We start from the raw sequence: 13,271 nt of genomic DNA, 5'->3' as shown, positions 1-13,271 counted from the left end.
GATGATTCAATGGCTCTGCCTTGCCTACAAAAGGTCCCTGATCTTAAAGGGTAGCATCTCTACCTTCACGGTCAGCCAGAGTCTAGTTGGGACTACAAAGGGTTTGGAGGTAAAAGCTGAGGAAATGGAGTATGGTATTATCTGCAGAAGACACAAACACTAAACTAGCAAGGAGGAACAAGTACAGGGGAAAGCCAGAAAATTAGTGGAAAGGCCAGGAGCCATCCAGAGCAACAAACCCTAATGACTGAAGGTCAGTTTGTGAAGGACAGATATTTTTACGCAAAGGCACAGTGAGTGGATTTGACAGTTAAGAGAAGACCCAATGAAAGACGAATATTGTGGGAACAGAAGTTTGATGAAGGTGGTTAAGGACCAACAGACTGATGACACCCACAGAGAATGAGATTGGATTGAGTGGGTGGACAACAGAAGCCAGACAATGAACTTTGCAGGAGCATAATGTGAATTGATGGGGCTAAAAGAACATACAATGGACTTAAGAGGGCCCAAAGATATATAGAGGAATCTGAGGGAGAAATGGCTAGCCTAAAGACAAATGTTTCTACAGGAAGACTTGGTGGGAAGGAAAAATGAATTATGTTGAATAGCATAAAAGGTAATTCACAACAGAACTGGGGTTGTAGGAAAATGTGGATTGGAGAGTGTGACACAGTCTCCAATGCATTGAAAAGTGTTAATGGATATCTGGGCTGTGCAGAAAGATCATAAACATTGACTCTGTTAAAAGGAAACATGTTTATTATTCTTTGCACATCAGGAGTGATGTAAAAATTCGAATGGGGAGGCACCTAACAAGTTTTGCACATATTTGCTTTCATTAAGGCAACTTGTCATCAGAATTGTATCTAAAATCCTAAATACATCATCCATAACGGATTTGTCTAAAATTCAAATCACAATCTTTCAAAATATGGCAATTTACAGGACATATTAAAACTAAGACAACTGAAGCTGTCTTTCCCTTTTCATTTCAGACTGCATGATAAAAGCCTGTCTACAAGAAACAAGGTTTCACGTTCAGTAATGATAGAGTAATTCTGGAATAAACATAGTATCATCAGTAGAGTTAACACAGGATAATTGAAGGCAGTTGAATCTACGAACAGTGTCAGGCCAAAAATATTTTGTTATTTACCTACATGTATTTTTATTTCTCTACCTATAAAAAAGGGTGAGATTATAACCAGCATTAAATAAGGAATGAGATGGAGAGAATCAGTGTTCAAATGAAATACATTAGCATGAAAATTAAGCATACACTTCGAACACTAGTTAAAAAAAAAGAAAGATAAAGGGATGTAATATGTAAAATTGAGTACTGTATTTCATAAACACGCATCTATCTAAGGCCTTTTCTTATAAGAGCTAGCTAGCATGGTATCTGAGCAGTCCAAAACCGCTGTACTCATTGCTCTCAGTTTACTACCTGTTCAAAATCATTCTCAGACTATGAATATTATACTATCTCATGGCAGGTTTCTCTTCTGTCTACATGAATGCAATCAATTATTGCTTAACGTTGTTTCCCACCAACAATAATGAATGCCTTGATCAGAATCTCAGTTTACTTTTTTGATTGTCCAGTCCCTTCATTTCCCGTGCTTGCTCTCAATCAGGATAAGTGATTTAAATCTCATACTTAATTTAAAACAGATGAAGGGGGAATTTAAGATGTTACATTCATGTAAATGCCAAATTTATAACAATGAATATTATCTTTTATATTGCTATACAGCTTAATTTATTTCATCTAAGTGCAATAAAACAGAGTAAGTACTGAGCAATCCTAATAGCCAAGAGGAATCAAATTATGGAAGAAAAAGCTGACATCTGAATTATAATGCATTAAGGTAAAATTACAGCTGAATTTGAGTATAATTTCATTCAATTTGACTTTGAGAATGCAGTAATATTTTCAGGCTTATTTCAGAATTATGCAAACCAAAAAGTGTTTTGAAACTACAAAAATTATGAAATATGATTTGTGTTTTTATAGCTAAGTTATTATTAAATTACTATTTGTGTGGCAACACCATTTTAGTAGTGAATGTTCTAACTTCTGTGCATTTTGTTGCATAAATGTCAGAAATAAATCTGAGTTAGGAAACCGAAACAAGCTGTAAAAGCGTTTTTAGCTGTGTTAAACAGAGAGCAAAAGAGGTAAGGAGGTACATAAAAGGCATGATTTGAGACAGATAGTATTTAACTGTGCAATTCCTCAAAGATTAGTCATGAGACCAATCTTATTTAACATTTTAGTAATGTCCTTGGCCAAAGTAGGTTTGTTCTAATGAAACTTTCATGGAAAAGTAGAGAGTGTTGCGTCAATGCAACTGAAGGCTGGAACACTATGTGGAAAGCTATGGGGACAGAAGGAATTATTCCTTGTATCTGGCATAATAAAAAAGGGACGACATTAAACACAAATAGTAAGGCAATCCAAAGTGAGCTAAAAATACTATTATTTTTTTAATGAATTGAGAGCTTAGTGGCAGACATATCAGCTGGCGACAAGACAAGCAAGGCCCAATCAAATAGCATAGAAAAAAAAGAGACAAATTTTATCACAGGAAATGCCAGGTAAATACCACTACTGAACAAAATACTAGTAAAATCATGCCCACAAAGCCACACAGAGTTCTGGGCACCTTGTTCAGGAACAAATGTGTTGAAAAGGGAAAGAGAATAGGCAAAAGTAACAATAACTGTTAACAGTGCTGGCACAAGAATAAATGATTAAGCACTGACTACTAGCAAATACGGTTTACAGATACACGCTAATATCGGAGTAGTGAAGTACTGAACAAGCCTCCAATGGGGGAAAAGAAGGAAGATCAACTAACTAGATTTAAGATGAAAACTAATCAATTCTTTATACAGAATGATATGAGGCATTTGTTTGTGATAACAGACCTCCTTTCCAACCCTGTGTTCCAGTTACAGTCAACAGAGCCACTCCATGCTGAGTGTAAACATTCTGAGCACGTATCACTAATGCAAATACTATTTTCTCTGTCAAGAACAATTAAAAAAATAAACTTTCAATGCCAGTAATGTTACAGCATTTTTTTTTCCCCACCTCCAAGGAAATGAAGCCATTTGCTGAATGATAAACTGACTCTTCCATTGCTGATTCCCTTTCCTACTTTCAAGGCTGATGACAATTTCTTCCCTCTCGCCCCATTTCCTTTTGGAACACAGTAACAAGTACTTAAATAATTCTTGAACCCTCTTCACAGAACTACAGTATAGATCTTCCTGAACTACTGCATTTATCTTTAACATAAGTCTCCAAAGGACATAACCCACATTATGGACTAATAGCCTGTAAAACTGAATTTTATGAACTGTAGCAGTTTTGAGCAATAAAAATGGAATCAATGGACTCAAGTTCATGACATTTCTTCCCCACCCTATACTGGAATAAAAGCTTTTTTTTTTTTTTTCTCCTCCTTTGAACATTCTTTTAAAAAGAGCTTGAACTTGCTTGATTCTACAAACCTATATGCTTATACCTGCAGATGACATATTATTAAAGTTATGATTTTTTTTGTTCCAAACTAAACACAAAATTTTGTAAGTTGAAATATTCATGTTAGAGAGAGTCAGAAAAATGTGATTTTTAATCCCTTCCACTTCATACTTTCTTTTCCGCTCTCTTATCAAAAATGCACTGCTCCATCTCATTATTTGAAAAAGGACAGCCCGCTGCTACTTTAGGAGCTTTAATCATATGGTATATCACTTTACTACAATGAAAATCACCCCTATATTCCTTACAGCTGCATAAATACGTTTACCTCTACTCAAGGAACACTACCTCCAAGAAGCTCATCAACAAGTCTTACTTTATCCATAAACCATTTCCTATCAAGATTTTATCTTAAACCTTTTCCAGAGTTTTCTCTTAGTTTTAACCAGATCAGAAACATTTAAACATGTTCCATATGGTACTGGCCCTGTAACCCAAGCATTGAAAGCAAATTGTGAGGTCAACCTGAGCTAGTACCTAGCAGCTCAAAGAAGGTCATTTGGACAATGTATTCACTGAATTTCATGTAATCACATCTCATTTGGACATGAGAGCGCTGGATATCAGAAAAAAAGGAATCTCTTCAGTCAGAGAGTCCAGCATTTGTGATAACAGCTAAAAGTTAAAATACATTAGTGAAAGAAAAAAAAAAAAAGAACAGTTATTCAATCTCTCCTTGCATGGCCTGAATAACAACTGACCAATGTTTTCCTTTTTGAAATACATCATAAAAAAATACAGCTTACAACCCTTTACTAAAAAGACCCTTAACTAACAATGGTTATGAAGAACCTGCCAATAGCCAGTTTTTTTGTTTGTTTGTTTTTGATAAAGTCTTTTAAAGTATATTACATGCTACAGTGAAGTAAAAAGTCTCCAACCACAAATTGTTTTGGCAGTCTCATCTGACCTGGAAAGGTAGGAAGTTCTCTTCTGCTCAGGTGGTAGCAATTGGTCTTACTCTGAGAAGACGAGCAAGACACACAAACTTGTCACCTGCAAAGAGGTTTCTCAATACACAGCATATTAGAACTCTTCACCCAACTTCAGTATTAATTTCAACCAATTTGTAACGTTTCAAAGACAAAACAGAATTCCTAAAATGGAAAGGGGAAGAGAAAAAAACTAACATACTCCCACTTAACTGCACTAACCCAGTACAGACAATTCTGCTTTTCCATCTTTCTCTTCCATTTCTAGCCTTTGATATTGCTCTGATACACTTTGATATTGGTACCATTCACATCCCATAACACCAGCACTGTCTGGTAAATGTCTGGTACTTATATCTGAGCTATGTGATACAGCAAATCCAGTTCCACCATCTTGTTTTATCCCTTTTATATAAACCAAACGTTGCACCTTTGAACTACAGTGTAACCTTAATGTTATTTACATTGACTAAATGCAGTTCCAGATGACTCACTTCGACCATTCTCATTTGCAAATGGACAGAGTATGCTTTTTCCATCCCCATCCCCCCCCCTCCTTTTTTTTTTCCCTTTCTTTCTGCTGGGAAAATATTTCACTATTTGGGGATTTTTTCTTTCATTCCTACTCCTGGAATTTCAGGTTATCCAGGAACTTCGTAGCATGAGTCCCTTACATAAATGAAATAATCTGATTCTGTCAACACTGACGTACATGGTTATTAAATTCACCAGAAGCTGATAGACTAATGTAAATTGTTTGCTTATGCAACATATTGACAATTCTTGTTCCAAGCTATGCATGCAAGTAGAGAAGGTATTTGGGCCACATCTCAACAAGGTTCCCCAAACAACTTTTTATTAGTCCTTCAGGTTTATGAAATAGATTAGACAAAACAACACATACCTCTTTTATCCAAATAACACAGAAATAATACCAACAGCTAAGGACAGAAACCAAAGAAAAGGACCAGAATCTGTATTACTACAATCAAAACCCAAGCCATGGGATGTTAATACTTTTTGATTTTCTCAAAAACCAGCATCTGCAGTGGGCTATTACCTGAGAAAATTGTTTTGCTTGTTTCTTCATCTTTAGCTAGATGGAAAAGTTTGAAAACATTACCACATTTTGCAAAAACAAATATATAAAAAGAAATCTATTTTGGGCTACAGTTCTACCTTTGTCTCACAATATTTGGAAGTTTAAATTTATTAAAGCCTACTTGTACGTATATTTAATTTTTGTCACCAACTTTGGATGGGAATCATTACAGGACACTGGACATTATAAAATTCCTATTCCTTCTTTTGTGCCTTATGATACATTCTTCAGTCACAGTTGACCTAGAAGCTTTTGCTCTTTTTCTGGGGGTATTGCCTGACAGCAATAAGATGAATATATAGAACATAAATTCATTATGTGATTATCATCTCCCTAGTTTTGGTCTTGGTTTTCTGCTCTGATACCCAAATGGTCCGGCTGTCCTTTCCTATACTTCCCTTTAAGAAAGACACAGTGCCTTTCATTGACACACAAGCTTGCTTTTTTTGAATCTGTATGCTTTAATAGTGCCTAGTACAATTAGGTCCAAACTGACCCCTCTTGAACTGATCCTACAAAATGCACTGTAGTCCAGAAATAACTAGGAGAAGACTGATTATTCACAGCTTCATTTTCACTAATGCACTGGGCATCGCTGAAAAGAGTCAGGCTCTGTCCTCTTTGCACCCTCCCTTCAGGTTTTTATGCACACTGACAAGACTCCAATTGAGCCTCCTCTTCTCCAGGTTGAGCAGTTCCAGCTCTCCCAGCCTCTCCTCACAGGAGAGGTGCTCTAGTCCCTTCACCATCTTTGTGTCCCTTTGCTGGACTCCCTCCAGTAGCTCCACGTTTCCCTTACTCTGTGGGGCCCAAAACTGGACCCAGTTGTGGCCTCACCAGTGCTGAGGAGGTGGGAAGCGTCACCTCCTGCCACCTGCTGGCAGTACTTTGCCTAATGAAGCCCAGGACACTGTCAGCTGCCTTTGCAGAAAAGGCACACTGCTTGCTTGTGTTCAATGTGATGTACACCAGGACTTCCAGATCCTTTTCTGCAGAGCTGCTTTCCAGCTGGGTAGCTGGGACTGTATTCCCCAGGTGCAGGACTTTGCACTTCTCCCTGCTAAACTTCATGAGGTTCCTGGCAGCCCATCTCTCCAGCCTGTGAAGGTCCCTCTGGGTAGCAGCATGCCCCCCTGGCCTAACAGCTTCTCCTCCCAGTTTTACATCATCTGCAGATATTCTGAGAATGTACTCTGCTGTCATAGAAGTGATCTTCTCAAACTGCAAAAATGGGTTTTAAAACAAAATACTCTTCAAGTAGAGTACAAAAGAAATTTGTTCCTACAAACAAGTGTATGGAGCAAGGTAGAAAGGAAAATCACTTCATAAATTATTTTAGACTAACCTAAACATTCAAGCAATTTAGAATTTCATATAACAATAAATAAATAAATAGAATTAGGTTTCACAGAAGACAAACTAGATTAGAAAACATTCAGCCCTCCAGGCTAGAGCGTGAACAATCAGATGAGCTATATGGTAATTTTATCATCATCTCTTCATTAACCTTTACAACGTATGTATCATGATACATCTGAAACAAGAATGGAGGTAGAAATGCAAATCAGGCAGAAGACTGTCTGTTGTCAGTAAATTTTAACATTCTCTATGTGCAGTTCTAAATGTCAACATCTAATCAAGCCTAATCTATTATTGATTTTCTTTTCTGTTTTCAAAATATCCATCTGTGGCACCATTTCAATCAGCTTTTATTTCTTAAGGCACATCTCTCAAGTATAAGATACATCTATCAGACTATAGCTATTAAAAATAATTTCCTGATTTTCTTTAATATGATGGAAACTTGCTAATGCTAGAGCTTCAGGACATTACTTAAAATGAAAACTACTTGTTACTAAATTAGTAAGGAAAATGATCCTAAGTGAAATGAATAGGCTAAACATTGCTGTAACTTTTGATGTACTGTTGCAAAAACAGGTATGCCATGAGAAGGGGAAAAAATGAAAAATCAGCTACAAGTGTGACCTCCACTCTAACTATTGCTATGGTTCAGGTTAACTAAGTCTCTCATCTTACGGCAGTTTTCCTTTTAAACATTTTGAAAATTAAAATATTCACTCTGAAATATTTTATGTTGAATTCTATGTCTGAAATGGACTTCTGCAAAAACATTTCTAATAAAACTGTTCAAACATTTCCAAGAGAAAGACAAGGGAAAATGTGTTTTGAATATTTAATTAATGAACACTAGCATATCTGTCATTTGGAGCATCTTGATAACAATTCACTGATGTCCTTTGCTGCAAGTTCACATTTACCCAAGCAGAACTTGTTCATTACAGTAAGTCAAAATTTTGGTTCTGCCAAAGCCGATCTACACTTAGTGCATTTCATCCTTAACAGACTCTACATACCAATTTGACTGGGCTGATACTGTTAAAAACAGAGCAAAGAAGGAAGCCGATTCCAACCTAGTTACTCCACACTAATTCCAACCTAAGATACAGAGGGTGTGCAAGACAGTCCTCTCATTTTATCTCCTGGTTGCCACATTAACAAGTACAGAAAGCTTTCAGCTGTACTTTTATCCTGACAGACGTCAGAGAGTAGAGGAATATGGGAGAGAAACATCCCAAGTCAAAGGCAACAAGACGAGGAATGGAAGAAAGAAATAGAAGAAAACTACAGGCACTGACAGACAGAAACCATCTAGAAGTGTTAAGAAAGGTAAAAAGGAGAAGAACAAGTGAAGATACAAACAGCTACAGAATGGGAGGTTATAATCATTAGAGCTCTTAGGCAAACTAATGAAGACAACTCTGTTGTGTAACCTGTAAATAAACCTATTTTTCTTCAAAATCCCTTTGCTGTTTAACACAATCTACTGGCAAGGTGCATGTCTTCGTTACCTTCTAATGCCTATGCCATGGAATATGGCATCTCTCTTCCCTTAAGTAATTTAGATCATTTAGTAGATGATTACACTGTCAGTCTAAATAAACCAACATCCTACATGAATGATCTGTGAAGAATGAAAGAATAAAGAACTTCGCAAAATACAAAAATTGCAGTCAGAAAGGAAATTTCGTATTAACTACATTTTTACATTGATGGGATTAGCAAGTTCCACACTTTAAAGTTAGGAAAAGCCAGAACTGAAATAGTCACTATGGTTCACAGTCTACATCAAAGTCTGGTTCCTAAGGCTACGGGAGTCAAACAGGGTAGATGAAGCCTCTGCTGGATGAAGCCTTTGCTGTGGGGCTGGGGCCTTGCCTTCAAGGAGGCTGTTAAGAGACTAGGTGCACAGAATGAAAGAAAAGTTTCAGATCTTTAATTTCTAGTACAAATTCACTTCATCTGCATTCAATATTTTGACAAACTGTGTTTTGATAAAAAAAATTGTAAATTAGGAACAAATTTTTGCAAGTGAAGAACTTAGTTGTGTATAGGAAGAAAAAATACAATTAATTTAGCTGAAGAGCACGGTGACAACCAAGATGTTATATCTATCTCTGCCACCACTTTTCTGTACGATTATAGGTATCTCACAGAACACAAGGTGTAGAGCTGATCAATGAAAGTGTCTCATCTTCCTGTTTCCCAATATGACAGAAGATATATCTGAGCTTCAGAAACACATAGCTCTCTGAGTAGTCAGCAGTAGCTTTTTTCAGAGCATGTATAAAACTAAGTCTTTGGAATGTGAAGTGGGTGTCACAAACTGCTCACCTAAAATAAAAGCTTTAGCCTCTAACTCTTCCCCTTAGTTCAGTGACTGAAAGGAATATGGGACACACACACACAAGCTTTAAAGAGATTCAATACTGGAAAAAGAACTCTGCATCCAGTATAATGTTTGCACAGAGCTACACATTAAACAACAGCAGCAAGAAATGTTGGCTCCTTCCAGCCATTTTTCTACACTAAACAAAATACCCTTTAGCTTTAGATAGTCTATAAGAAAATGAAGTATATGATAACATCATTATACTCAGCTTCGGCAAGAGAAACCATTAACACAGCATGGAATACCATCTCACTTCCTTGATTTCGCAATCCTAGATTTCTTCAGAAGCAGTTTTTATACAATACCTCTCTCTTTCTTCTTTGTTCAGTATATACAATCACTCTTCTTCCTTTGAACATAACCACTTCCAATATATACTATTTTATAAAGGCAAATCCTTATACCTAGCATGAGATTTTTCTGTATATTTCTTGAATTAAGGAATAAAGCTACTTATTTTCTATAATTGTTAGTCTGGAAATAAATATTTTCCAGCAATTTAATGATGCCTTTATCATATACCCAAATCAGAGGAAACATTCTTACTGTTGTCTCAGAAGCAACAGGGTGTAGGTTTCTATCACATCTGACAACAGTCTGAGTGCAAGTTTGGTTGAGAAGCCATGTGTGTCATACACTGCATCATGTTTCTTCATTTTAAAATATTAACAGTATTCACATTTACTGAAATTAAATGTTCTTCCAAGAAATAAAGTCCACTAAACTCAATGATTAAATCTAACAATCCTCCGAGCGATTGTTCCTACTGTATCATTCTATCATGTAAGCACTTAACAACTTCAGTAATGCAAACAAAATCAATCTAACAGAGACAAAGGTTTTAAGTTTCCCTTACTTTCCCCTTCAAGGATCTTCACTAGTCAGACAGAACTATACAATTTTTTAAGGTCCCACTTTGTTTAGCAGATACTGCTGATGAATTCAAACTATGTTCTGAAATACAAATTCTCCATGCTATCAATTTCTAGCCACAGAGAATGAAAACACTATACAAACAATGCCTAAAAAACATGACTAAGGCAAGTCTAGATCTCCTTTTTTTTTTTTTTTTTTTCTCCCTCTCTAATATATGTAAAACATATTTGGATGATAAAACTTGAAATTTCAGCAGAAACTTTTCTACAAAATTTGATTGTAAACCAGAACTGGGAAAACTGGTCTGTGAAATTTCAAAGATAAGTCTCTTCCACCACGATTAAAATGCTTGTGCACTATTTTACAGAATGCTTTGTAATTTGCTCTTTTATTCCTTTATTTTAAACTGAAAAGCTACCAGCAGCCAGAGAATACAAATTGCAGCAGCAAGTGCACTCTAACCAAGGGTCCCCAGCCAAGACAAATCACTCATTACATGCATCAATGATACTGTTTGCTATATGTGACTTTTCCCCTTTTGTCCTAGGTGCAGAAGCCATTAAGTGGATTGAGACAGTAGAACTCCCAGTAAATACACCTTTAACTATGTCCTCATTCTCTGTATGTACCTTCACAGTAGTTTGTTACAGATGGTGCCTGCTGCCCATCTTTCTTACCGAAGTGACACAGCACTGATTTTAGGCCAGGCTAAAACTTCTATAATTGCAAAAACCTGCTGGAATGAGGGAATGCTGCATCACAAATGCAGCTAATGCAACTCTATATTAAAAAGTTCACCCTGGATCGCTTTGCTTATGTTAGTGCTTTTAACATAAGCTTTACCTGTGCTATCCAACAGAGAGCTGCACTGACCTATGAGGAGCAGCTGTGCATCATTAATCTGGTATTACTCTTCTTGGAGAACCTGTCAGCAAACAGTAGACACCTTCAAAGTCTGTCTGGAATTCAGTCAACTCAGAATTAATAAAATCACTTCTCTGAAGGGGAAAAAAATGCTATCAGCCTCTAATAAATGTACCTTAACACAGACCAAGAATTGTTATTCAAATAAAGAGTATTACATGTTTAAATACTTATTCTTTATTGACTTTAAGCAGAATCCTTCCCAGACCACTGTAGAGGCTGGTTTTCTGACTGAAAGAAAAGCAGAAACATCTGCTAGAAACTAATGTTCTTTTTCCTTTCTTAATTAATTTATTACTTTTCTTAATTGAGTACATCCATGAAGCGGAAGGAGCAAGGAAATATGAGAAAAGGAAGACAGATAGATATTACTTTAATACTGAACTTTCAAATGTACAAATATAAAACGACTATTGAACTTGGCCAAATATCTGTTGTTCACAAAGCATCTGCTTATAATCGGAGATATTAAAGTAACCAACTGAACTGAAATTTGTTCAGATATTGAATATTTTGCTGTTACCAAATGAATTATGGAATTAAGGAATTTGGTAAATACAATCAGAATAAATTTGATAAAATTTCTAGTGAGAAACCTTAATGCATGTTGTTTGACTACTGCAGTTAGTGAGCCCACTACAGTCCACTTGTGACGCCTGGTGAAGGCACGCTTCAGTTTCATCATGGAAACTGCACGCGCAGATCCAGATCCAGTTTAGAAGTCAGGGTAACTGTGTGCACATGTACGACAAGGAACACGTGGGAGAGGCTGATGAAACAGTGAAAAAGGAGTGATGAAACAGGGAGAAAGGAGTGAAGAACGACCTTTTCTGTGTTTCTGATCTTGGGACTGCTTTGGGCCAGATGGCACAAGGAATACATGGGCAGAGACCAGCCCTGGTCATACATCTCCTATGGCAGCATGAAGGAGAGAGTCAACTTTTACATCATAGTTAAGGAAATGTTAAGGGTCACTAAGCTGATGACTAACTGAATTAAGCACAGCCTTCTCTGGTGCCGCTTACAAAGAAACATCAGGATTTAACTCTTCCTCAACATTTCAGTCTGGCAGGGAAGTATTTGTTGGGGATGGAAGGGGGGTGGCAGAGACAGCAGGAATTAGGGAGAAAAACTTTGAGATCATTTAAAAACAAATTTTGTAGCATACTATTCTTTACAGATTTTAAGAGAATTTCAAGAGAACAGGAAAAACATTCAGCTCTAAAGCATCTTTGCTTTGATTCACTGTGTTTCAAGCCTGTGTTTCATGTTCAAGCACAATGTATATGTTTAATGTAGTCTACATTGTGTTATATCATTTTGTAAAAATTGAATGTTCCTATGATTTTGAATCAAGGCTTCAGAACTGTTAAAGAATTGTTCAGAATTGTTAAAAATTTCACCTTTTTATATCTATAGACAAAATACTTTTAAAATAAGACTATTCTATAGAAAGGAAAAAATATTTTTAAACTAAATAAAATTTCCTCATAAATATTTTTATATTTTACAGAACTGACCCTGAAAGACTACCAAAAGAAACATCAAGATATAGCATTATTATTTTTTTTAATTTAGCCTGGTTTTAAAGATGATAATATATATGAAATACTTCCTTTAAATGCCATAACACTTATTAGGGCTTTACATGTTTAGGAGATTAAAATACACATTAAAAAAAAGTTATGGTATCCGCTAGCTTAAACATAGACACATACTATGAAATACTGTAGAACAATTGTTTAAAGTGAAGGAAATTATTTGTACAGTATCTCTGGGAGGAAAAACACCCATGCATTGCTTGGATGGTCTTTTTTGAATATCTATGTAAGTATCTAAAACATCATAAAAACACCTGCATGGATTAAAAATAATAAATCTCTAATGAGTAAATCATAGCCATTATCAAGGTGTGCAGTATTTCTACATTTTCTTACAGAAGGATAGAATTTAGTCCAAATGCAGAGATCTCAGACAGTAAGTGCTGGAAATGCAGATGTGTTATGTTGTGGGTGAGACAATTAAGTAAAATTTTCCTATTGACTACGAAAAATGTTTTTTTAATTATATATTTTTTTAACATGTCTGATGAGCAAGCTTCTGATATTCATGTAAAATACACACTTGATT

At 36.0% G+C, this 13,271-nt stretch overlaps 1 protein-coding gene across 6 annotated transcripts in view; it reads right to left on the bottom strand.

The window, feature by feature from the left end:
* Positions 1-13,271, bottom strand: part of EPHA6 (EPH receptor A6) — a 520,880-nt gene that overhangs the window by 500,244 nt on the left and 7,365 nt on the right. The gene's annotated exons all lie outside the window — the stretch shown is intronic.

Source organism: Anas platyrhynchos, chromosome 1, assembly GCF_047663525.1.
Source record: "Anas platyrhynchos isolate ZD024472 breed Pekin duck chromosome 1, IASCAAS_PekinDuck_T2T, whole genome shotgun sequence".
In the NCBI taxonomy this organism is placed as follows: Eukaryota; Metazoa; Chordata; class Aves; order Anseriformes; family Anatidae; genus Anas; species Anas platyrhynchos.
The sequence above is the reverse complement of the archived record's forward strand: the minus strand, read 5'-3'. Positions and strand labels throughout refer to the sequence as shown.